Genomic DNA, 24,123 nt, shown 5'->3' with positions numbered 1-24,123 from the left:
TTCACATCACAGGTATGAGTTCTTAGCTTCAATGCATAACTATCATGTCATACCAGCACTGTCCAGCTCAGGCCCCCCTTTGTTCCTCTCTCAAAAACAATACAGATTTCTCTCAGTGATGCCCCCACCACACCACACACCATGCAGGAAGCTCCCTGGGGCACAGTGTTTACATGTTTTTAGTGACCTCACCAAGCTCTGAATGTTTATCTGGAGGCCAGGAGCAGTGACTCACTTGTCTCAACAGCTGCTGACACCTGCCTGCCCTTTCTGCCAGGAGGAGGACTCCTCTGACACCATACCCAGAAGCATCAGACACTTCCTCACTACACCTCTGAAAACTGCCTAGCAGACACTACTACCTCTGTAAGCCACATCACCAGTAACTGGCCATCCCACCCATCAACACAAAAGCCAAATTACTCTTTATTGAAGAGCTCTCAGAAAGCAAGAGCTACTTCTGTCCATCCCAAACTCTTCAGCAGAAGCTACTCCAGTTGCCAACCTGTGACTGTGAGAAGAGTTTGGGATGGACAGAAGTAGCTCTTATTGGAAGAGACCTCCAGAGATCATTGAGTCCAACCCCCAAATATACCACCTGCCCAGTAAACTCCATGCAGTCATGCTACACAAGATATATTTCCCTACAGCTAAGGGACCATCATCTCACTGGAAAATACTAAATACTGACCAAAAAAAAAAGGATTATAGTCTAAAAAGTATGCTACAAATTGCAGAGAGGAAAACACGTTCTTCCAAGTCAAAATTAGTTACAATTCAAAATGGGAAAGCTGAGAGAGATGCTGCAGAGGTACCCACCAGCTTCAGCCTGCCACTCCAACAAGCCCACACAGGTTAGTGCAAAAGCTTGTCCACATATACCCCACAAGATATTGCCCTAGATGATGACAGTAGTTTGTAGTCTGCAACATTGCTCATTGTTAGGGTGAGATCATGACAGGAAACATCTCTATGTTGACCACTGCAAGCATGAAGCATTAGTTTGACTTAGCAGGGTTATCCCCTGATTTCATGAAGCATCAGCCTAGGTCTAGGCAACATGATGGTATGCTGTATGGTTGGGGTAAGGTGCACAGACCTTGGTCTCAAGCACATGATGTCCCTGGTCTTACCTGAGATTCTTCAGTCCTCCTAGCCCGAGGGGTTTCTATGGATCCATTGATGTCCAGGGTGTCCTTCTGCTTATATTTCCTCATGATCAAGCTGTCCACAACCCAGAACATAATGGCCTTGGAGAAGGAATTACACGAGTAAGTTGCAGAGACCAAAATAGAATCATTAAATCAGATTTCTCTCTTTTTTTTAGCCTTAATCAAGCCAGTTTAATATCTAAACTAACCCTGCCCTGGAAGTGTGTCCATAGCGGTTGGATGAGTCAAACTCCTGAGGTCTCCCTCACACATAAAGCCTATTGATTCCATAGTTGAAGAACCAGTGGAGAAGAAAAACAACAAACCACAAAACAAGCATGTCCACAATAAGCCAAGTTTCCACCAGGCATCAGTGGACTAAGCTCCATCCAAGGCTCCCTTGCTCTGTCCATACCAGTCCCTGGTCAGTTCAGGAACCCAGGTTTACTTTCAAATAAGGAAGCACAGCCTGGGGTGAGGGAGAGATGCTAGTAGCAGAAGCAGGTAAAGCTGAGTTCTCCAGTGCTGCATCCATTGCAGTGCTTGTGGTATAGACTGAAGAGACTTCACCTCACTCCTTCACCCAGGAATCTTAGTATTAACACCTTGTTGTCACTTCCCATTTTAGCAGGGACTAAGCAGCAGGTCAAGGATTACCCACAACCATAGAAAACAGGAAAAAGTTGAGCTTTCAGCAGGTTTTACCAAACTATCTTTGCAAAGATCAGTAGTTCTGGGTAACCTGGACACCTTGCTTTGCTCTAATGCAATCTGAAGCTTAGCCAAATGGAATTGACAGGCTGCCAAAAATCCCCACTGATGAGCCATCCTATAGGAACATAAAGGGCTTTGGGATATTCCCACACCTGAGGCTTGCTGAGAGATGCAGCTCTCAGCTTACAAGTCCCAGCTTTGTTCAAAGAGAGTCATCCACCCAGCAACATGGGCAAGGGAGCAGGAATTAGGAACAGAGACCATGGCAGGGCAGTAGTGACATATTTGTCTATCTGTGACAAAAAATGTATTCATTGCCACTCCACCCTGTCCCAGACACTTCAGTTACTCAAGGCCACCCCAAGCCAGTTCCTGTGCATACTTCCCATTTTGGGGGGGAAGGGGACGACACACAGCACATGACCGTAATTTCCACCCACCCAGGACCTGCAAAGGCATCACTTACATTGACTATAAAAGGCACAACAAACATGACCAGGACCAGCTCCAGCTGAGGGCTTGGGATGTAGCTTAGGAGGATCTGCTGAAGCTGTGGAGGAGAAAGCATTTAGAAGCATTACTTGAACAGCTTTGTTGAGATCTCTGCTGCAAACCGGTTGCCTTCTTATACCAGCAGTGTCCTAGCTAGAGCTCTGCAGCCCCTGGTTTAGCCCAGCCTTTTGAAAGATTACACAGGCTGTTCCTTCAGCCCAGCTGCTGAACACAGGATTTTGTATAGATCAAGAAATAGTTTCCAGTTTAACTTTCAGTTTAACTGCCCGTGACAACTGGTAGGACTCCTACAGAGCCGAGCTGCAAGATAAGGGCATCAGCCATGCTTGATAAGTGTAGAGAGGAATCCAGCTGAACCTCTGGATCTAGCAGTGCGTGCTGATGAACATGAACATGTGCAAGTCAGCACTGCAGGCTTCCGAGTTAGGAGGACAAGCCCTTAACAGGAACAGATAAGTGCTCCCAGATTGCTGTAACTCAGTCAAGTTGCATCAGCCTGTGAGGTACTAGGCACGAGATACTGAAGTTCCCCATCAATGCCCTGAACTGGTTTTATACCCACCACACTGACCTGCCACCAAGTACGTGGCCACAACTTACACAGGATTTCAGTTTTTAAAAATATAAACTCATGATCAACAGTTACCATCATATGAGCTACCATACAGAAGCAGTTCCAGGGGAAAGGACAGCATACTACTGGGATAGTTCTTTCCAAATCATCCTCTAAGAGTCCCCCTAGTTTAGTCATGGGATGACAAAACACCAACATGAACTGGCTTGATGAGATAATGCCAAAGTTTTCTTGCAGAACTGAAATAGCTCCACTACCAGTCCAGCCCATTTTCTCCTTCCAAGGATGGAAGAGAAAATTAAAAGCAGCATCTCATTCCACTAGCTTTAGATTAGCAAGAGAACGTTCCAAAAACCCAACTGTTACAAAAGTCATGTTTCTCCAAACTTAAGTAATAACTAGAGAGAGATGTCAACAAGTCATAAGGATTAAAGACCTACAATGATGGGGACCACTAATAAGGCAAAGTTGACAAGAAACAAGCTACAACAGCTGTGGGTAGAAAAATGCAGTGCAGGAGCTTACCTTTGTCCAACCAGGGATAAGCAGGACAAGGCTAATCACAGTCTTCTCAAAAACCATTATCAGTAAGTAGAGGATGCACTGGCCAATCCAGGCAGCAGCTTGTGGAGGGTCACCTGGGGAAACAGCACATTAAATCTGTGGCAGATGACAGGAGAAGACAACCTGGCAGAAAAGTTGCCTCATAGAATGGTCTGGGTTGGAAGGGACCCCAAGGATCACACAGTTCCAACCCCCCTGCCACAGGCAGGGACACCAACCTCCAGGCCTGGAGCTACACATGGTTGCCCAGGGCCCCATCCAACCTGGCCTTGAACACCATTGCTTGTTGAGCAACACATACCAAAGAGCTAAAATCACTTTTTTACTAGAAAAATTTGAATCTGACCTCTATTAAAAGAAACTTTAGCAGGCTTACATCCCTTAGTAGTTGAGCCTCCATCTTTGCCAACTGATGTAGAGAAATTAGTGCAGAAAGACAAATCTGCACCCCAATCCCATCTGTGCAGGCTCCCTGTTTCAAGGCAGCTACTTATCTTTCAAATTAAGCTTGGCTATGAGCAAAGAGCTCTCCTTCATGAGACATGACACACCCCTACCACCAGCAGCCTTTTGTTCCAGAAGCCAATTATTTCAGGGCAGATTCTGAGATAGAGATGGCAATTAGTCAGACTTCTGGTTAATTTGAAGGGCAAGCAAGTACCAATTCTTAGACACAACTCAAACCCCTATCTAACTATCTAGCTAACTAGATGCTAACACTACCTGCATTTGCCTGCCTCCCGCCCTGCTCTCCATTCCCCAACCTGCCTCTGTAATCTACAAAGGGAAAGCCACTACCAAAGACCTTCTTTTGCCTTGCATCTCTTCCCCCCTTGCTTGTCCTTCCTGAATCAATAGGATCTTTACTGGAGAAAAAGGCCTGCAAGCATCCTGCAAGGCAGAGGAGAGATACAGCTCTGGCCCTGCCCGAAGACCTGAAATTCCCTGTGTTTATCCAGTACTCACATGCCCTCCTGGGCTCTCACAGGCCACAGCCCAGTAGTATCACAAGTGCTTAACTGAAAAGCCATTCCTGGTAACTCTAAGGAGACTGGATCAGCTTTTATGAACCCTAGTTTGGATAACAATTACCTGGGGGAAGGATACACAGCCTTGGAGATGCATGTTTTCCTTCAGCTGCTGATGGGAATTGCCAGCATCCTCCTCAAGGTGCTGAGCTACTTTGAGCTGGACAGATACAGCGATTTGAGGAGAGGAAGAGGAGAGGGGCAAGGGTCTCCTCTCCTTAAAGCACAGACCACTGAAATCCTTTGTATAAGTAAAGTGTGAAAGCTCAGAAGTCTCAGCATCCTGCTCAAACAGTTCCATGCAAACAGTGTTGTTACTATGGGACATCACTCATTTAGTTCACCCCTCCACACCCCTCCAGCACCTTTCTGTCAAGGTACCAGAGACTCAATTTCTTTTCACCTCAGCAAACTTACAAAGTCCACAGAGATCCCCCTACTTCCCCCCAGCCCTTCCAGTCGATAAGAACCTTGGAGCAGCTCACAGAATCCTGGAGCATTTTCACCAGAACAGCAGGATGATGATACCTTCTGAATTAAAGCTAATCCCTATCCCCCAGACAAGATACTGACAGACTGATGCTCCTCTATATAAGGACCAGTCAGTACCCTGCACGCTCCTCTATAAAAACATACTTTAATAATTTAAATTTAATAAATTTACCTGCAATTAGTTCCCTGCCAAGACTTACCCACCCAATTGTCAGCAGTAGTCTGAAAATTTCAGGTCACCATTTTCAATACAAGTATAATTTTTCAGTCCTAAACAGTATGAATTTTTTTTTGCTGATGAAGTGAATGGCTGGTTACATGATACTTGCTGAGCAAGTGACAGGGGCTCCATCGCCCCAGGTTTTAGAGCAATTCACTCAAAAAAGAATCAATCCTAATTAAATATGAATGTTTCCAATAGGGCACTCACCCAGTAATAAGCAAAAGCATATTTGTATTGTTAACAATGATAATGGTACCGTATCTATTACATGTGCTTGCTTCAGCCCTCTAAGCACCCAGCCAGCTGGTTATCATCTTCCAAGGGCTCCTCAGAATATCTCAGGTCTGCAAAAAGCTGAGCTACAGTATCTGGCTGCAGAAAGCAGCAGCATTTCCTCTTACCACTTCAATATAAAGATAACTCCTGGCAACACTCATTTCCAGCCTAATCAGGCCGGAATTTGGAGTTGCATCTGTGCAAGAGAACTCAACCCACGGTGAGATGCCAGCGTTTGACACGCTGTTGGATGGCAGCTGGCTGGGAGCTCTGCCTTAATTGTCTCAGCACAAGATGGTTGAGATGTGGTAGGGGAAGGCAAACACCAGCAGTTTGCAAGAGGACATTTATCCAAACCACTATGCAAACCTCCAGCCACAGATACCAGCAGTACATACCAGGATTTAGTAAGAGCTTGTATCCAACCAAGCCCAGGTCTGGGGGAATCCGCTTCCCAGCAAGGGGAAAAGCAGGTTTGCCTGTCTTGTCATTATTCTATCATCATTAGCAATGTATCAAAAGATTTGCCTCATAGCACAGCTAAGAAGTAAAGGCATCCAGCTGGTGTCTTCATCCCAGAGACCTCCAAAGGACCACCTTGCTACCCCAGATTTATTTGCCTCCTCCTAATCATGGTTTGAGCAATTAGAGAGGAAAGGACTGGAAAGCCAAGGGTGCAGAGAGGCTGCTGAGCTGAGAAGGCAGCAAACAGAGAGCACCAGGCCAGCAGACAACTGCATGGAGGAGGGGAAGGAAGAGGGAGCCAGGAAGGTTACGTGTGAGCGCAACCAGCAGAGCCCCCAGAGGATTTAAGAGCCCACGTCTTTGCTCCCTGGCAGGCAACAGCTTAATGGGTGGTCTGTGGAGGAAGGAGGAGCTGCATTGCTGGCAGTTAAAGGCCAGTGTCAGAGTGACTTTGATGCTCCTCAGGCATAGAGAGCCTCTCCTGATACCAGGTGCTTAGCTGTCTTTGGCACAGAGCTTTTTGCCCCATATCCCAAACCTGACCAATTCCCCTACAAAGCCCCAGGTGATCATCACCCATCAGAGCTATGAGTGCAAACAAAACAGGAAAAAATCCAAAGATATCCATCATTTCCTTCTTGCATTTGAACTCTTCCCCTTTAGCTCTGTGTTGTCAGCTGTGTTCCATCCCCCCATGGGGAAGACAGGACTTCAGCAGCCTTTGCAAGTCAGCTCTTCTGTACAGCATCTCCAGGACACTTGCATAATGCTTCCCTCTGGCATCTCAGCTTGCCCAAAAAGCAGCAGCAAGTTTGAGATCACTCCCAGATACCTTGCCCCTCACACCCCTTTGGGGATAGGAGGTCACTACTGTTCATTGTCAAAAACAGCAGGCTAGGGTTCTGAGCTTTACACACAGAATCACAAGCTTGGAAAAGACCTTTAAGGCCACCAAGTCCAACTGTTCCTGTCCCATGCTAAACCATATCCCTGAGCACCTCACCTACTCATCTGTTAAACACATCCAGGGATGGTGACTCAACCCCCTCCCTGGGCAGCCTGTTCCAGGCTCTGACAACTCTTTCAGGGAAGAACTTTTTCCTAACATCTGATCTGAACCTGCCCTGGAGCAGCGTGAGGCCATTTCCCCATCTCCTGTCACCTGGCTGAAGAGACCATCACCCACGTCTCTGCACCCTCCTGTCAGGTCAGTGTAGGCAGTGATAAGGTCTCCCCCCAGTCTCCTCTTCTCCAAGCTAAACACTCTCAGCTCCCTCAGCTACTTCTCATATGATTTGCCCTCCAGCCCCTTCCCCAGCCTGGTTGCCCTTCTCTGGACCCACTCCAGGACCTCAATGTCCTTGTTATGGTGAGGAGCCCAGAACTGGACACAGCACTCAAGGTGCAGCCTCACCAATGCCAAGTACAGGGGCACAATCCCCTCCCAGACCTACTGGCCAAGCTATTGTTGATAATCTGGCTAATCAGACTGAAGTGCAGACACTAGGAAGACAACCTGTTCTCAACCCACCTCAAGGTCAACACCTCCTCACCCAATAAATTGTCATTCCATTCACAAGAAAGCCAAACTGCTCTGAGGCTTTCTTGAGGTCTGACAACCTTTGGAAAAAGAAAACTTCTTCCTCTCTTCTCCTGAGAAGATTTTTTACCATGCAACAGTATGATCCCACCTAGGGAACCCAAGTTCTCCAAGACCAGAAGTCTACCCCAGTTAAGGCAGCTTCACTGGCTATGTGTACAGGGCATATGGAAGTGGTACAGCAAATCTATGCTACCAAGCAGGACAGACCTGCACCACTTACTACCCACCACATCCCACCTTGTCAAAGGTGTGTTTGTCTCAGCATGGAACGTCAAATATTTGTATTTCTCACTCTGGTCTGTTCTGTATCACCTGAAGATGCTTTGAACCTCCTCCACAAAGACATTACAACTTCCTATATGTCCAGGATAGACACCAGAAGAATACTGAAAGAGAACCACAGACCTACAGAGAGACCAGATCTGTTCATCTGCTCTATTACTTTACAGAGCTCAAACTTGCTACTGTTTTGCAACCTCCTCTTCCTTTCTCTCTGTTCTGAGCTTTTTTCTGTGCTCTGGGATGGATTCCCAGAGTCTGAAAGTTAGACAGGGCTTAATTTCCACCCCCTGACAAAGGAGATCAGAGGGTATCTCCACAGTAACTATTTACTGCCTCTTGGTCTCCAGAGGAAAATGAAACGTAAGCAAGGCCCACAGGGCTGCAAGGATAACTTCAACTATAAATACAGTGGCTCATTTCCTCTTCATCAAGGAGCTCAGCTGGCTTCTGCTTACCTCAGCAGGTTTGAAGTCACCCAAGGAACATCAATCCACCTCAGAGCATCCATCACTTGAGTTTAACTTGCCACTAGTTCATCCAACTCTGACTAATGCCAGTAACATACAAGTCACCATCTACTGGCACCTCATCAAGGAAGTGGGAGCCTTTGATGCAGTTCCTATACAGTCCCCTAAGACACACTGGAATGAGGAGATGATGCAGTCAGAGTTAGGAAGTGAGACTGGAAAGCTTGAGCTGATTCCAGCTAACCTTGCACCTCATTTAGGTGCTGGCTTCCTACAGCAAGATGGTCAGAGGCATCCTTGGATGCAACTTAATGTCTTCAATGAATCAAGAGCTGTCTAAAGATACTCCACCCCATGGATGAAAGAGGATTCTTATGTGAACTGTTTCCATTACATAAATCTAGGTGAGTACCTACAGGACTGTTTCTGCCACACAAGATGGCCAGTGAGCAAGACCAAGTCTGCTCCTTGGAGCCTAATACCAAATAGATGCTATGCTCTTAACTCTTGTTCCCAAAACTTCCCCTTCCTTGCAAAAGGCAGTCCAAAGGATCTTTGCAGCCTCTGTACCACATCTATTAGGAGAATTCATGTCATGCTCTTTTTGAGCACTTCCCATCCTCAGTCTTAGTGGGAAGGTACCTACTGACTCCACCATCAGCTTCTCCTTCCAGCTTTAAGGAACACCCTTCACTCAACTCTTTTCACAGCCATCTCTCACCCCTTCACCTCAAGGGACACACACATTGCATTTAGACCACTGTCCTCCAGCAGACTTGATGGTGAAGCCCACCCACCATCAGCCAAACACCCTTGGTGCAGACCTGGGATCACCAGTGCTCGCAGCAACCTCACCTCTCACATATTCCACCTCTGCATGAGAGCCCAGCTGCTCGTGGAGTGAAAGCAGCACTGCTTGAGGTATCTGGGTTGTTACCACACAACAGGATTAGATTTAATCCAGGCTGTCTAATGTAACAAGCTGTCAGCATAGCCCACGCGTTGCTGCCAGACAGCTTTACTTACACAGCCTCTCAGGGACTGTGTGCATGCTGAGCAGGGAGTGGGGGGGAACCCTTAGCCACAGCCAAAGCAGAGCTCAGGGTGCTGAGGAACACCAAGTATTTGAAAGCACTGAAAGTTGTACTGGGTGACAAGGAAGGGATAGAAAGCATCAATAAAAGCCTCCTGAGATACTCAAACCGTACCTCTGGAATGACAGCATTTAAGTACCAGTGCCAAGGTGCAGAGGATGGTAGGAAATAGCAGCAGAGCATCTGAACAGCACAGAAGTGCTCACTTTGAGGGCAAGAACAGGTTTTCAGAGACTGTGACCTGACCCAGAGCAGCCAGATGGGTCCAGCAGACAGCCCAGACTCTCTCTGGCATGTTCTGTATCCGAGCTACAAGTGAGCCTGTACTGACAGGCTGACTCCAGTTCTTACCTCTGCTGTCAGAGTGGTTCCAAAGAATGTTTATCAATATGGTGATAGGCACTTATATATATATATATGTCTATAAAACATGCTGGAATCTGTGGTTCTTTAATGAAAAACCAGCTGGAATCAGTCCCCAGTTTGCTGTGTCATACCACTGGTCTGGGTCACCAGTCCCTGGAGATGCTGGTATCTGCTCCCAGCCAGACCCAGGAGGGTTCAGAGGTCAGAGGAGGAGACCTGACCGCACACTGAACCATCTGAAGGTGGTCCTCAGGCCTTTCCTTCCTTCCCTCCCCCCCCAGGGTGCAGAGGCCAAGGGTGCTAAGGACAGGAGAGCCCAGCAGGTTACAGCTATTTTCAACAGCACTTCCTCAAGCATTAGCAGCCAGCTCCCTTGGCTGCTTCAGGACATGGGAATATTTGTTATGGAAATTTTGTACAACATCACAACAGGGCCAAAAGCAGCCTACACAGGTCCTCAGTTAAACTCAGCAGCTGGCATGGAGCTTATTCTGCTATAACTAAATTTGACCAGCAGCATTCAACAGGTCACTAAACAGACTTTAAAGGCCTCCAAGCAACATGCCTTTCCATTTCCAGGCAGTGAATGAGCACAAAGCAAGGAGTTTAGACTAACCAGTGACTGCAACCAGCGTCACACACAAGTCAGCATCCATCCAGGGAGGCATTTTCAAGTGAGAAAACTCTCCTTTTCTCCCTGTCATTTCTTAATGTTCCTCTTCAACGTTTTACTTGCACACTGCATTGATGTGAATTAATGGCATTTGCTTACCTGAAAGAAATCCACCAGTATTTCTAAAGTAATAATTTGGAGTTAGACACAACTACAATGCACTGCAGCTATCCTGAGGCTGCCTCTACAGAACTGCTTATTGCCATGGGAATGAATGAAGGAAAAGAGGTCTGGAGCAGCTTTGAGGTGGGACACAAGGCTGAACCAGGCTTCATCTGCAAGCTCTGACCACCCAGCGACTCCCCTGCTCAGCAGACCCAGCAGCAGGTACCTCCAAGACCTCAGGAACTCATCTCCCAAGTCCTTTATAGCTTAAACTTTGCTCTGTTCTCTGCAGAAGTCCTCTATGGGGACAGCCCTGTAGGTATGGCCTGCTGCAACCCTGATAGAGCAGTTGTGCACAGAGCAGTCAGGGAGTCTGTCAGCTTTGGGTACGTGTGAGACAGTCTTATTCCAAAGCCTACTTGAACCAAGAATAAACCTCTCCAGTTTAGGAGATCTTAGGAGCCAAACATCTGCAGAAGAGACAGCAGCCTTTTAAACCACAGTTTCCCATGCTTAGATGGCGTCCAAAGAGTAGTCAAGGGCTGCTGGGCAAAAGATGGAGGAACAGAAGCACATGGGAGCCTTTGAGTCTCTGCTAGCTAAAGCCCAGGCGATTCCTGGCTCCAGGAGTCTGGCTGGGAGCTCGGGCACAAGAGGGGCCAATGATGAATAGATGTCTCCTGCTGGTTTTGAAATAGAAAAGTAATTGTTTTTTTCCAAACAGTTCCAGGCAGCTGGATGTTTAAAATAGCAGCATAGATGTTGATGCTTTCCCCTGCCTCTGCTTCTCCACTAACGCAGCTCTTGCTGTCATACAAGGAGAAGAACCACATGAGGCTGAGATGACAGGTATACCCACAGCAGAGCAGAAGGGACTGCTAGACCCAGAACCAAAGGGTAACTGCAGCAGTTGCAGGGATGCAACCAAAAGCTGGAGGGTCAAAAAGGAAGCGGTTGCAAGAGGGTTTATTCTTCTTGAAGACCGTGCTGGTGGATGGGTACTGCTCTACTGGACAAACACACAGATGTTCTTTCCTGATATATGGAGCAATGGCTCTCACAACCACCTGCATCATGGACGTGGTGTTTTCTGCTCTTCCTCCTCTGCAGAACTGCAAGAACTGTTTTTGCTACTCATGAGAATGGGGAAAGTGACCTAAGTCTGGTACAGCAATTAGAGCTCAAAATGAATCATGTTTCTGGAGCCTGTATCAAACAGTACAGAGTTTACTAGCATCTTCCAGACTGTTTTGGAAGTTACTGACTCCAGAGATGAGGATAGCAGTGTTTTGCTTCCCTAGCCCTTCAGCAGGATTGCATTGGACATGACACTTGACTCCTACCTAACTTTTCCATCGTGGTCACTCTGGCCAGAGACCTGCACCAAGAGCAGTGCTGAGTGGATGAGATCTTTAATCCTGAAACCAAGAACTAAATTCAAGTAACAGCAGAAACTTTTAATTAATGAAAGCAAGGTTTCCTCAGAAGAGTGAGCTGTTCCTGTAATCTAAGCCAGCCTTCATGAGGGGCCAGCTACAGCTCAGTACAAGTTCATTACTGCTCTGCAAGGTTAAAGCAAGCTGTCAATATGCTTTAACATTTCCTTGCTTCTGCTCAACTGCAGACGTGGCGTGTGAAGCTGAAGCTGTGCTTGGAAAGGCTGCAGTTGGGTTACAAGTCATTGCTCAAAAGGGGAAAAGCGCTGGTCCCTGAACCAAGAATATCTGGATTTCTCTTCTGTCTCATCTGAATGACTTTAGCACTCCGTGCTTGGCTCCTCAGCTCTTTCACAAACAGCTATTAGAGGGGAAAGAAAAAAGGCAATCCCCAATACGTGCTGTCAGGATGTGGAATGTGCTCTGGAGACCACTGAAGCCTGTAAAGCCCCTCCCAGGTTTGACAAGAGCCAGCCCTGCCACATCTCCTCATTTCAACCCATCTTGTGCCATCTCAACCCTGATCTGTAGCTGCTTCCACCCCACTTCACCCTGTGCCACCACCCATTTGCACTTGCTGAACAGGAGTCCAAGTAAGAGCTCCCAAGTCAGTGGGGTCCCCACACTAATCCAAGTTTCCTCTGAGTTTTACTGTCTCAGATATCAGACCAGCTGCTAAAAATACAGGGGGATGCAGCTACCCTCAGAATAGACTTAATGATTAAGGTCTTACAAGATGGGAAAGTGACTGGTATGAGCAGGATGCATTTTCTGAAGTATGACTGAATCAGTCTTTACGTTAAATGTAATGGAAAAAGAGGCAAAAAGGGTTCATTTTTCCCTTTCCTGCAGCCAGAAAGGAGCAGCGCTCTCCTGGAAGCTGGTTCTGCTCTTTCTGAAGAGAAGTGCTACCCTCTAGTGGTGTTGGCTGAGAAAGGCTCTTCTGAAACCTCATCTCAAGACGGGATTCGAAGCAGAGAGGTTGCTAAGCTGGGGCTTTTTTTTTTTTCGTTCTTTCTTAAACATTAGCTCTCAAACAATCCCCCATCCCCAACCAAACCAACCCACAAGTCATTGGAGAACCCAGTTTTGGGGACAGACTGTGTCCCGCTGATGCCTACAACAGCTCAAGGCAAATCCAAGAACAACTCCACCTCCTGAACTGAGAGAGAGAGACTAGGAAAAAACACAGAACCACTACACAAAAAGTCATTGCCACTGCTCCCAAACACCTTCATCTATCACATGCATATCCTGGGGTATGTTACCTGCCTGAAGGAACACTCAGCCTTTCATCACCAACCTGCTTGGCAGGGCAGCAGAGCTACCTGTGACCTAATGATGCCCCAGCATTTAACATGGTGATCGCTACCACTGCATGAACTCCTTGGAGAAAACAAACTGGCTGCTCACCATTCCCCTCTCCTTCCCCCCCAAAAAGTGTGGTGTTGGCCATTTTCTTCTCCTGATTCATAGCTGGGAGCAAACAAGCCACCTCTGTGCCCAGCAGTTGACACTTACCATATTCTCCAAAGACCAGGTATGTGTACTTCTTATGCTGCACAACCCAGGAGACAACCTTCACGCCAACCCAGATCAGCAGCATCCCCAGCGTGGCATCAAGGATGAAATTAATAAGGTAGCTAAGAACAGAAGAAAATTCTTGTTTCAGTTGTGTTGTTAAGTCTTACTCAAAGTCTTTTACTTCAGTAGAGGGATGCATAAAAAAACCAAAATCCCAAAGGTTTTGAAAATCCCCAATTAATGGTCCAAGCTCACTTGCTGTCTCGATTTCTTCCTTTAAAAGCCTGTTCAGCAGAGAAGGGAACAGGCTCCACTAACTCTCTGGCATAAAATTATTAAATAATTATTAAATCATAGCATTAAATTCTTCCTGGACAGCCCCAAAGAGGAGCCTATCCATTCGTGGCATCTTTTGCTCTTATTAAGTATGAAGCCCCAGGTTTCAAGGAAACAGCCAAGCATGTTGGAACTTCACACAAGCTTCTTGGACACCACACCTGCTCTGCAAGCCATGTAGAAAAGGTAAAAAGTCCATTTTAGATGAGACTGTGAGCAGACTGAGAGGCAGAAGGCCTTGGCATAGGCAACAAGGCCTCGCTCAACAGGAAGCATCTCAAAAGCCCCCAGTTCAGGGTCACCACTGCAGGTCCCAGAGCTGAACCCATCCCCATCATGAGACTGTGGCCTGATGGGTTCACTTGGCAGCTTTGGATATTTAAGCCCCACTGGATGGGGCACAATAAGCAAGAGACCCATGGGGACCTTCTGGGGATTGCAGGGTCCAAGCTCTAATGCAGGCCTTGGTATTTTAATGAACTCCAGAGAAGAAACATCACTCAGACTAATGCTTTCTGGCCAGTTTTCCATCATTGGAGTATTTTCTTTCAGATGAGGCCAGGTTTCTACAGCATGAAGAAAATACCAAGCACAGAGCTCCAGGGACCAGCTCTTCCTTTTCCAGAACTTCATCCTGCCTCTGAATGAAGACACTGACAGAAAGAATCTGCTTTGGATATCCATTTTGAAAACATGACACGGAGTTTTTCTACACCTCAGACTAGATTATTACAGTTTCCAGCTGCTGAAGTCTGAGTACTCCAATAAAAACAGGAGGCTCTGATGGTTTGTACTGGGCAGGACATGTATTTTCACAGAATCACTACGTTGGAAAAGGCCTTTGAGACATAGTCCAACTGTACCTGCCCTCTAAACCATATCCCTGAGCACCTCATCTACCCATCTTTTAAATACATCCAGGGATGGTGACTCAACCCCCTCCCTGAGCAGCCTGTTCCAGGCCCTGACAACTCTTTCAGTGAAGAACTTTTTCCTAACATCTAATCTGAACCTGCTCTGTAGCAGCTTGAGGCCATTTCCCCTTGTCCTGTCACCTGGCTGAAGAGACCATCACCCCCACCTCTCTGCACCCTCCTGTCAGGTAATTGTAGGCGGTGATAAGGTCTCCAGGCTGAACATCCCCAGTTCCCTCAGCTGCCCCTCATAGGATTTGCTCTCCAGCTCCTTCCCCAGCCTGGTTACCCTTCTCTGGACATGCTCCAGGAGCCTCAAAGCTCAAGGACAGGGTGTTAGAGCTTTGCACTGCCTGGTTCAGGGTAAGTCAGGCAGCACAGGGAAACTTCAGAACACACTGCGAAAAAAAACTCCTGAAGGTCACAGCATAAACACAAAAGGGTTTATTTTAAAACAGCGTCCATTTAAAACAATATATCACTTTAGAGGCTATATTTAGCCCCAGCCAAACTTGTGTCTGTTTAAAGAAACATATCAAGGCACAGCACTTTAATATATAAAAAAGGAGAGGAGCCAAAAGTTTTTCAGCAGTGTTTTGAAGCCTAGGTGAGGCTCAAAACAGGACAAAGTTAAACCTGCAACTGAATTTATATCCTCAGAGTGGATTAAAGGGCAGTCTGGATTAAAGGTGGCACTTCTATGTCTGAAGCCTGGCTTAGAAAGCCCTCAAACAGGACTACAGAGATTCATGTGGTAGGTGCAAGTGAATAGAAAAAAACAACCCCACATCTTTATGTTGGACAAAGCCCTTCAGCCACACAGTTAAGAAAGCATCCTCAACACCACCCTGAGACCAGCCAAATTACAAAGTCTGGGGGGCAAAGGAATGGTGCCTTTAACAGCTGTGATTGCACAGGGCACTGCAATCTCATTGGGGGCTCTTTGTGATACACTGAAAGCCCCTTGATATAATCAAAGCACAGTTGTGCTGCCTTGTTTCCATCAGACTGCAAAGACCAGAAAACAAGCCAGACTGAAAGTAAGGCCAGCACGGTTTATCCCCACATAAGTACTTCAAACAAGTTGGTTTCCACCACATGTGACATATCCCAGCTGGCTTGCCTCCTCCCTCTCACACACGTAGGGCACGAACGGAAGGATCTTGTGTACTTACAGAGAACAAGGGTCCTCTTCAGTGAGATCCGACAGAAAAACATTGGCAAAGTGGATGAAGAGGGAGCCTATTGCTTGCTTGGAGGTATCATAAAACCTGGAGAGAAAAAAAAAAAAAGAAAAAAGAAAAAAGGCAGAGTTCTTTGTGCCCTGGAGCACCAGCAGCCACACAAGTGAAGGCTCTTCATGAGCCTGATTTCCTCCAAGCTGTGTTCACAATACTCAAGTTGGACATGGTGAAAATGGACGGTTTGGCTGACTCCAAATACTTAAGAAAAAAACTACCCAACCCTTTGAGCATGTAGCAGCTCAGCCTTGAAGATCTGTACTGGACACTGGTGAGCTTTAGCCTGCAGCAAAGGGCAGCCCACCCTCCAGTGCTCAGCCTCAGTTTCCCCAACCAGCTGTTGATTTGGGAAAGGCACTCAACTATTTACAATTTTTGCACAACAGACAATTTGGGACTGAATTCCCAAATTAGTTTAGAGGTAGAACCAGACTGTGGAGTCTGGTGTGTTTTTCCTCACCATCGTTGGTTACCAGCAACGTGCTGCCAGGCCAGCCTAACCATGCACTGATGCTGATCACACATCCTCCTCTTGTCAGGCCATGAATCTTGTGGTACAGGGATGCTTTGTAAAGGTGTCTGAGCTGACAGCAATACCCAACTACCTTACATCAACTCACAGCCAGACACGTTACCTGGTCCATACCTGAGCTGAGTCAAGGGACAAAGCAATTAATTGAATTTAAGAACAAAACTTGACCCTGTCTGGGGGGCAGCCCACATGCTGGTACCCTGGCAAGTGGAGGAGGACTGTAACCTCCTGGTTTGGTCCCCTGCAGTAAAAGCAAGCATCCCTGGAGGAGCTAAGCAGGGAGCATTACTGCTTGGGAGGACCAGCTACTTCATAGAGGTTTCCTTGGGAAACAGCAGCAGAGCATTTAATTTAATGGCTAAATACCACACAGGATATTCAGAGAGCCTAAAAGATTGTTCATGTAAGAGAAAAATATTATACATGCACGGTCTTTTCAAGCTCCAAATTAAAAGTCTCACCATATCCTCCAAGGACGCCTCTCTTCCTTTGGTTCCTTAAATCGTTTTACTGCAAAGAAAGTATAGAGGGTTACATTAACCAACAGAGCTGAACAGACACCTGTGCTGCCTGTGCAAATCCTCAGTGCGATCAAAAAAGTCTGGAGGACACTCAGAATTTGCCTGTCTGGAGCTGAGCAAATCCAAAGGACCTGGCTCCAAACTGACCAGAGGCAACAGATGCACATGCAGCCAGAAGGACAAGCAGTGGAGGGGTTTGGGAGGTTCCTTCAGCAGCAGCGTTTTCATGCCAGGAGAAATGCCCCAAGGGAAGCTAGGGAGGATTCATCACTACCTGCCAGCTCTGAGAAGTCTTCCAGACAAACTGGAATGACGTTAGCAGCAGTGAAATGACACAGCCCAAGAGCCTGTTAAGCTTATGGGCCACAACAGGCAATAAAGCCATCTTTTCCTTGCAGCTAACAGGACGAGATGACTTTGCATGTATCTCCAGAACAAAGGTACCAGCACCAAGTCCCCAAAACCCATCAAGCCAGCATGGCTCTAAGCTTGTGCCAATTAGTACTGGAATGTTATTTCATTACACAACACATTGCACGCCCACTAGCTACCACTGTGAAGCAGCGGTCAGAGATGCTTGACTTCCATACCAACAACCACATGCCCTGAAAAACATTGGAAGCAGCTCTTTATTCCTTGAAAACAGTTGAGGCCAGGTTGGATGGGGCTTTGAGCAGCCTGGTCTAGTGAGAGGTGTCCCTGCCCATGGCAGGGGGTCGGAACTTGATGATCTTTAAGGTCCCCTCCAACCCTAAGCATTCTATGATTCTATGAGTCAGGTTGTAGCCTGAAACAAGGCTTTTTCCCTTCCTGCCTCCAAAAGCAGGCTCAGCAGCAGGCTCAGCAAAGGCTGGGAAGAAACACCAAAACCTTAGCTGGACACAGGATTTCCAAGAGGTCTCCACTCTTCTGCATCCAATGGTAATTAACTGATCTGTTCAATTCAGCTGTAGTTGAGCACTCTGCTTGCCAGCTACAGCCCAACCGTCTGCCTTGAGGGACAGCCTGGGCTCAATCCTATGGGAAACACTTGCCTGGAAAGACGCAAGAACCTCTTCAATGCCAGGAGCCTCCACACTTCAGAAGCACAACTCTGTACTTCTCTTACTGGCAAGGCAAGAGGGCAATATAGGAAAGGGTGAGCCAACCCCAGGACTTCAGTGAGGCACACGCAGGGGTTTCCCTGCCATTCTCAAATCCACCAAAAAACATCACTCCAATGACCTGATCAGCTGTTGCCATTAATGAGCAATGAGGCAGCAGTCATGTTGTTACACCAGGCATACCTACAGCAATTTGTGTCTGGTCCCTGTCCAGAAAAAGAATCCTGGTTTCCCTTATCCAAGCCAATCCCCCCATGAGATCATAGAATGCTTTTGGTTGGAGCAGATCAAGACCAACTGTTAACCCAGCACTGCCAAGTCCATCACTAAGCTATGTCCCTGAGCACCACATTTACAGATGTTTTAGAAGTACCTCCAGGGATGGTGACTCCACCACTTCCCTGGTCAGCCTGTTGATTTACAACACTTTGTTTTTTCTTAACCTCCAATCTAAACCTCCCCCAGTGCTGCCTGAGGCCGTTTTCCTTTGTCCTGAACCTATATCCCTGCAGCAATACCTTCCATCAACAGAAACCAATGCCCTTCAAAGTTGTCAGGACATGAAACAGGCTTCCCAGGGAGGAGGTTGAGTCACCATCCCTGGATGTGTTTAAAAAAAAGGGTAGATGAGGTACTTAGGGATGTGGTTTAGCACAGGACAGGAACAGTTGAACTTGGTGATCTTAAAGGTCTTTTCCAACCTTGTGATTCTTGTGAAAGGGCCACTTGCATTTCACTCACCCACAAGCTAAAGACCCACAGACCAAGGAAGCTCTTTGAGTGACCAGAAGGATTTAAACTCAACCAGGCTTGCTCAGCTCATGGGGCAAAGAGCACAATGCTGCAGAGCAGCTTTAGTAGGGGTCTGCAGGCCACCAGGCCATCCCACTGACCACTAGCTCAACCACAAGAGCACCAGGGATGATTTGCATTATTGTCTTAATGAGAAGTGACATGTTATGTATCCACAGCCACTCAGGCTGGAAATACAGTAATTCAGCGTGATGAGATGACAAGGAAGAGGTAAGAAGTTAATGGTGTGGTGCCTTGTTGAACACAGCTTGTCATGCCTCATTAGATTTAAGAGAGTTATCTGAGACTGTGTAATTATCAGAGACAGTAAAACTGTTGTATTAAAGATAAAAGCTAGTATTATAGAGATATAATTAACTGCTTAATAGGGCATTTACTGTGCAGAGCTGCAGCAGGCTGTCTCCAAATTAAACCAGAAATCCAGCCAGGATTACTGGAGTTTGAACAGGCAGCAGAGTTGTTTGGTAGCTGTGACCCAGAGGTTAGGGGTGATGCTAAATCCACAGAAAAGCATCAACAGGTCTTTGAGAACTGGTGGATCTGGTGAAGCCCTCTATGCAGCAATGCTGCTTTGGCTGAACAGCAGCTGCAAAGAGTCCTTCACTTCTTCCAAGTCCTGCAGAGAGACAACTCATGACATGCACTCCCACTGGCTCAGCTGGCTGGGCTTGGAGACAGGCTGACGTCTCCTTTGTCCCTCTCAAAACATGTTTCCACTCACTGAGGTCAACTCAGTTTTCTGCTGGTATGGGTGTGCTACCACAGTTCAGACACATCAGTCATAAAATCATAGAATGGTCTGGGTTGGAAGGGACCCCAAGGATCATAGAGTTCCAACCCCCCTGCCACAGGCAGGGACACCAACCTCCAGGCCTGGATCTACACAAGGGCCCCATCCAACCTGGCCTTGAACACCTCCAGGGATGAGGCATCCACCCCCTCTCTGGGCAGCCTCTTCCAGCACCTCACTATGCTCTCTGTAAAAAACATCCCCCTAATATCTAATTTAAACCTTCCCTCCTTTAGCTTTAATCCATTCCCCCTTGTCCTGCCATTGTCTTCCCTTAAGATTTATTAAAATAACCATTGTGCATGTTTATGCACCAAGCAAACAAGAAATATGTGATGTTTAAGTTCTACCACCTACAACCAGTTAAAAATAGAGTTGAGTGCTCACAGAGCTGCACAAGATGGGAAGGAACCACCATCCAACTCGATTAAGAGTGAGACTTGCATGTACTGGGTCTACACTAGAAGGCACAAGTAATTTGTCTTCCCAGCAGTGCCACCAGCCACAGCGTGGATTGTTTGAACTCTGCCTCCCTTTTCAGCTCTATTTGTAAAGCAAGCTGGCTTCTGCAGGCAAGCAGCATCACTGTACATCTCTACAGCCAAGTGGTCTTCCCAGGCTGCCAGATACCTGCAAGCAGCAGTCTGGATCACACCACTGGCCAGGAAAGCACAGGTCCCCCAACTTTCTGCCATGCATTTGTTCCTCACAGGCCCGTGTGTTACTGCTTTAAGTCTTTGCAAGCATCCTCTGTGCATACAGCAAGGTCTCTCAATCTCACTTTGTGCCTCTTCACATCACTGAACAGAGAACTAATCCTAGCAACATATGGATCAAGTAAAACACACATGAACCTTTAGATTCTCCCCCCCAGATCTTTCTAAGGGGAAGAAAACACCAGTGGAAGTACAGGCAAGCTTTCAGACAAATCTCTGAAGGCTAAAAGCAGTGATGAACCTCAACGTTGAGGGTTGGGAACAATGTCTCCATGGAGAAGCCAGCCAGAGTCAATATGCATTTCCATTGGTGATGTAAAGTCTGGATGTTTACAGCATGTTTAAAGCAAGTGCTAGCTAGTGTTGATGGCCTACCAAGTTGTCTCTTTTCACTGAGCAGAGCTACTCATGTTCTGAAGAGCAGCAAATTGGGGAACTATGTCAAGTCAGCTACTTCCCTGAGAGCACAAAACTTCCCAGTGGCACGTACTGCTGCTGCTTGAGGATACTTGTAACAGAGCAGGATGCTACAGCCAAGCACCATGAAAAAACAAGCTGCTCTACAGAGGAAGATGGAGACTGCTTATCCAGATCTTTCCTGCAGGACCCAACCCTGCACTGCACCTATTTCAATCTGATCCTGAACTATTCCAATTAAATTAACAATAAAGTAGGCAGATACCCACAGCAAAATAGTTCACAGTGTAGAAGTGCATTTCTTCCACAAAGGCTTCAAAAGTCCGTCCTCAAGGACAACAAAAGCCTCATGAAGTCTCAACCTGAAGCACACATGATGCTCTAAGTGCAGAGCCATACTGCAGCACAGAGATGAAGTGTTGTGTGATCATTTAGACTTGCCACATGGTCCAACGCATCCCAGGAAAAGGCTGGGCAGGTGAGAAGATGACACTCCTGGAAGGGTCAAGAAGAGGAGGTCCCAAATCTATCCCATTAAATAGAAGCAAAGCACCACTGAGACAACAGCTTATCTTTTTGAGCTGATGGCCTCACAAGTTACCCACTCTCCCCCACTTGGCTCCAGTTACTGTAGACAAAGCCATGAAATTAAACAAAAGGGAAGGAAGATGAGCAACAACTGGAGAAACACCCTGCCCACAACTGAGAAAGGGCAGAGCAGGAAGCCAAGTACTCCCTTCCTCCTCAGTCAAGGACAATAAAAACCACATACACTGGAAATCCCTTGAGGATCACCAGGCTGGGTGGAAGTTGGACATCTGAAAAAGGACCTATGAAATGTAAAAGGCTTTGGGAGGAAAGTCATTATAGATCTGTAGACAGTCAGATGGAAACTCAGTGACAACCATGCTTGCTTTTTCCCCCCCCTCTTTAGAGTGGTAAGATGCAGCAGAAAGGGCTTAGTTCCCTGCAGTTAAGTCTGCAAAACTGTCTCAGTCTACTTCTGTTTTTAAAAAACAAATTCTCTATTATAAACAACTAAGACAAGAATGTCAGCAGCCACCAAATTCGCTCATGCTGTTCCCCACCCCATTCATGGTGGAGCACTCCCCCCTGAAATGTCCTTCCTTCATCCCCCATTGACTCTGCATCACATCCAGGCAGCTCCACTGCAGATGTGTGCATTGGCACAGGTGCCTCTTACCCCTCTTGGAAATAAAAACCTCCATCCAGGTGAAGGCAGCTACAGTAGCAACTAGTCCTCAGTTAGCAAAACAGATCCTAAGTAAGGTTTCTACAAAAAAAGGGTGAAAGTTATTTCCCTGGGAGGGTCTTGGGTGTGCTCAGCTGACAGACCACCTCCTTCATAAACCCTACTGCAATCAACCAAAGGAATTAAAAAATTGAGGTTTGGAAGGGAGATGTCAACTCAGACAAAGTTTTTAGGGCTTGATTTACAGGAGGTGCAAGCCTGACCCCACCAAGCTCAGCAGCAGGCTCCAGAGGATGAATACCAAAAGGTAATATTAGAAGCACTCAGAGAAAGCACTGCAGCATTAATACACCTAAACTGTGAATAGCCCACCCAAAACAAAGGCTGCAGTGCCCAGAACTGGTTATGCTGTCACCTACTTTTAAGAGAAGCACCCATCTCTAGGGCAACATGACACTAGCAAGAGAGTCAAGACCTTATTTCTGGCCTTGGCAGAAGGGAACTCAGAGCTGCTGTACCAGGAAAGAAACAGAAGCTTCCCCCACCACCACCCCCCACCCAACCTTTGCGTTATTTATAGTAGGTATAGTCTCCAATAGCACATTTCAACCTATTTTGAAGAACACACCCTTTCCCAGGCTTTTTCCAAGCCCCAGGCAGGAAAGAAGCCAACATGCAGGATACAGAGGCCAAAACCCTGTGGTCTGCACTATTCTTAGCCTGAGCATGCAGCCACTTGGACGGCTTGACCTGAGACACAATGGGAGGAAGCAGCAGCCACTGCTTGCAGGGACCAGCCAACGTGCTGCTTGCAAGATAAGTGTGTGTCCAAGCTGGAAAAGCTCAAAACTTACAGCCTCCATCAGTTCAGGGAGCAGCAAGAGTCCCAACAGTGGTTTAAGGACACAGATTGCTACTGACTTTCATCCTCTGGTCTGCACTAGAGGTGTTTAGGCAGTCCCTCACAAATACCTTTCTACATGTGCTTCAAGAATGTAAGCATCTGTAGCTAAACTGGGAGAGGGAGGATTACATTTTAAGTTTATCTCTGGGTATGTTGGATACCAGGCAGCAGGGAAGTTGCAGATCAAGAGAGACTATTCTCCCCACCCAGGTGAGACTTTCACCTGGAGTATTTTGTCCAACTCTGGGGGGTTCCCAGTACATAGACCTCTTGGAGCAGGCCCAGAGGAGGCCATGAGGATAATCAGGGGGCTAGAGCACCTCTCCTATGAGGACAGGCTGAGACACTTGGGTTTGTTTAGCTGGGAGAAGAGAAGGCTCCAGAGGGACCTTATAGCACCTTCTAGTACCTGAAGGGGACCTACAGGAAAGCTGGGGAAGGATGGTTGCAAGGACATGTAGCAATAGGACAAAGGGCAATGGTTTTAAACTAGAGCTGGGTAGGTTTAGATTAGACATTAAGAAGTAGTTCTTCACTCTGAGGGTGGTGAGACACTGCCACAAACTGCCCAGAGAGGTGGTGGAGGCCCCATTCCTTGAAGCATTCATGGTCAGGCTTGAAGAAGCTCTGAGCAACCCGATCTAGTTAAAGATGTTCCTGCTCACCGTATGGGGGTTGGACTAGATGACCTTTAAAGGTCCCTTCCAACCCAACACATTTATCACTCTATGAAGTACACAGATTGAACTAGTGCCTCCTGAAGCTAGCCAGCTATTGCTGAGCTATTCTACAGAAGCTTTTCTATCAGAAGACTTTCTTAGGGGACAGAGTGCTCTGGCTTGCTAGAGGAACACACAAGGACAGTGGTTTTAGCCGCTCAGGAAGCCCCTGCTGAACCCATGGCCACATGCAAACTCCTGCATGGTGCTGCACACCAGAGCTCTCAGGCTGATGCAGGTGGATTGTGAGAAGCAGTTCTGCTTTCTCCTAACAAGAAACCAAAACTAAACCCACAACATTTTTCTTCTCTGAGATGTCACCTAACAGCTGCTCCTCTTCCCTTCCTTGTGTAC

At 47.0% G+C, this 24,123-nt stretch overlaps 1 pseudogene across 1 annotated transcript in view; it reads right to left on the bottom strand.

The window, feature by feature from the left end:
- LOC311204455 (store-operated calcium entry regulator STIMATE-like) overlaps window positions 1-24,123 on the bottom strand; it is a 35,610-nt pseudogene that overhangs the window by 5,336 nt on the left and 6,151 nt on the right. Inside the window, exons 2-7 of the transcript in view lie at window positions 17,035-17,083; window positions 15,976-16,071; window positions 13,548-13,669; window positions 3,478-3,590; window positions 2,332-2,415; window positions 1,134-1,250 (exon numbers count right to left, since the gene is read on the bottom strand). The product of the transcript in view is annotated as a store-operated calcium entry regulator STIMATE-like (transcript). The remainder of the gene's footprint in view (window positions 1-1,133; window positions 1,251-2,331; window positions 2,416-3,477; window positions 3,591-13,547; window positions 13,670-15,975; window positions 16,072-17,034; window positions 17,084-24,123) is intronic.

The sequence above is a fragment of the Gallinula chloropus genome, assembly GCF_964237585.1.
Source record: "Gallinula chloropus genome assembly, chromosome: 1".
NCBI classification, from domain to species: Eukaryota; Metazoa; Chordata; class Aves; order Gruiformes; family Rallidae; genus Gallinula; species Gallinula chloropus.
The sequence above is the reverse complement of the archived record's forward strand: the minus strand, read 5'-3'. Positions and strand labels throughout refer to the sequence as shown.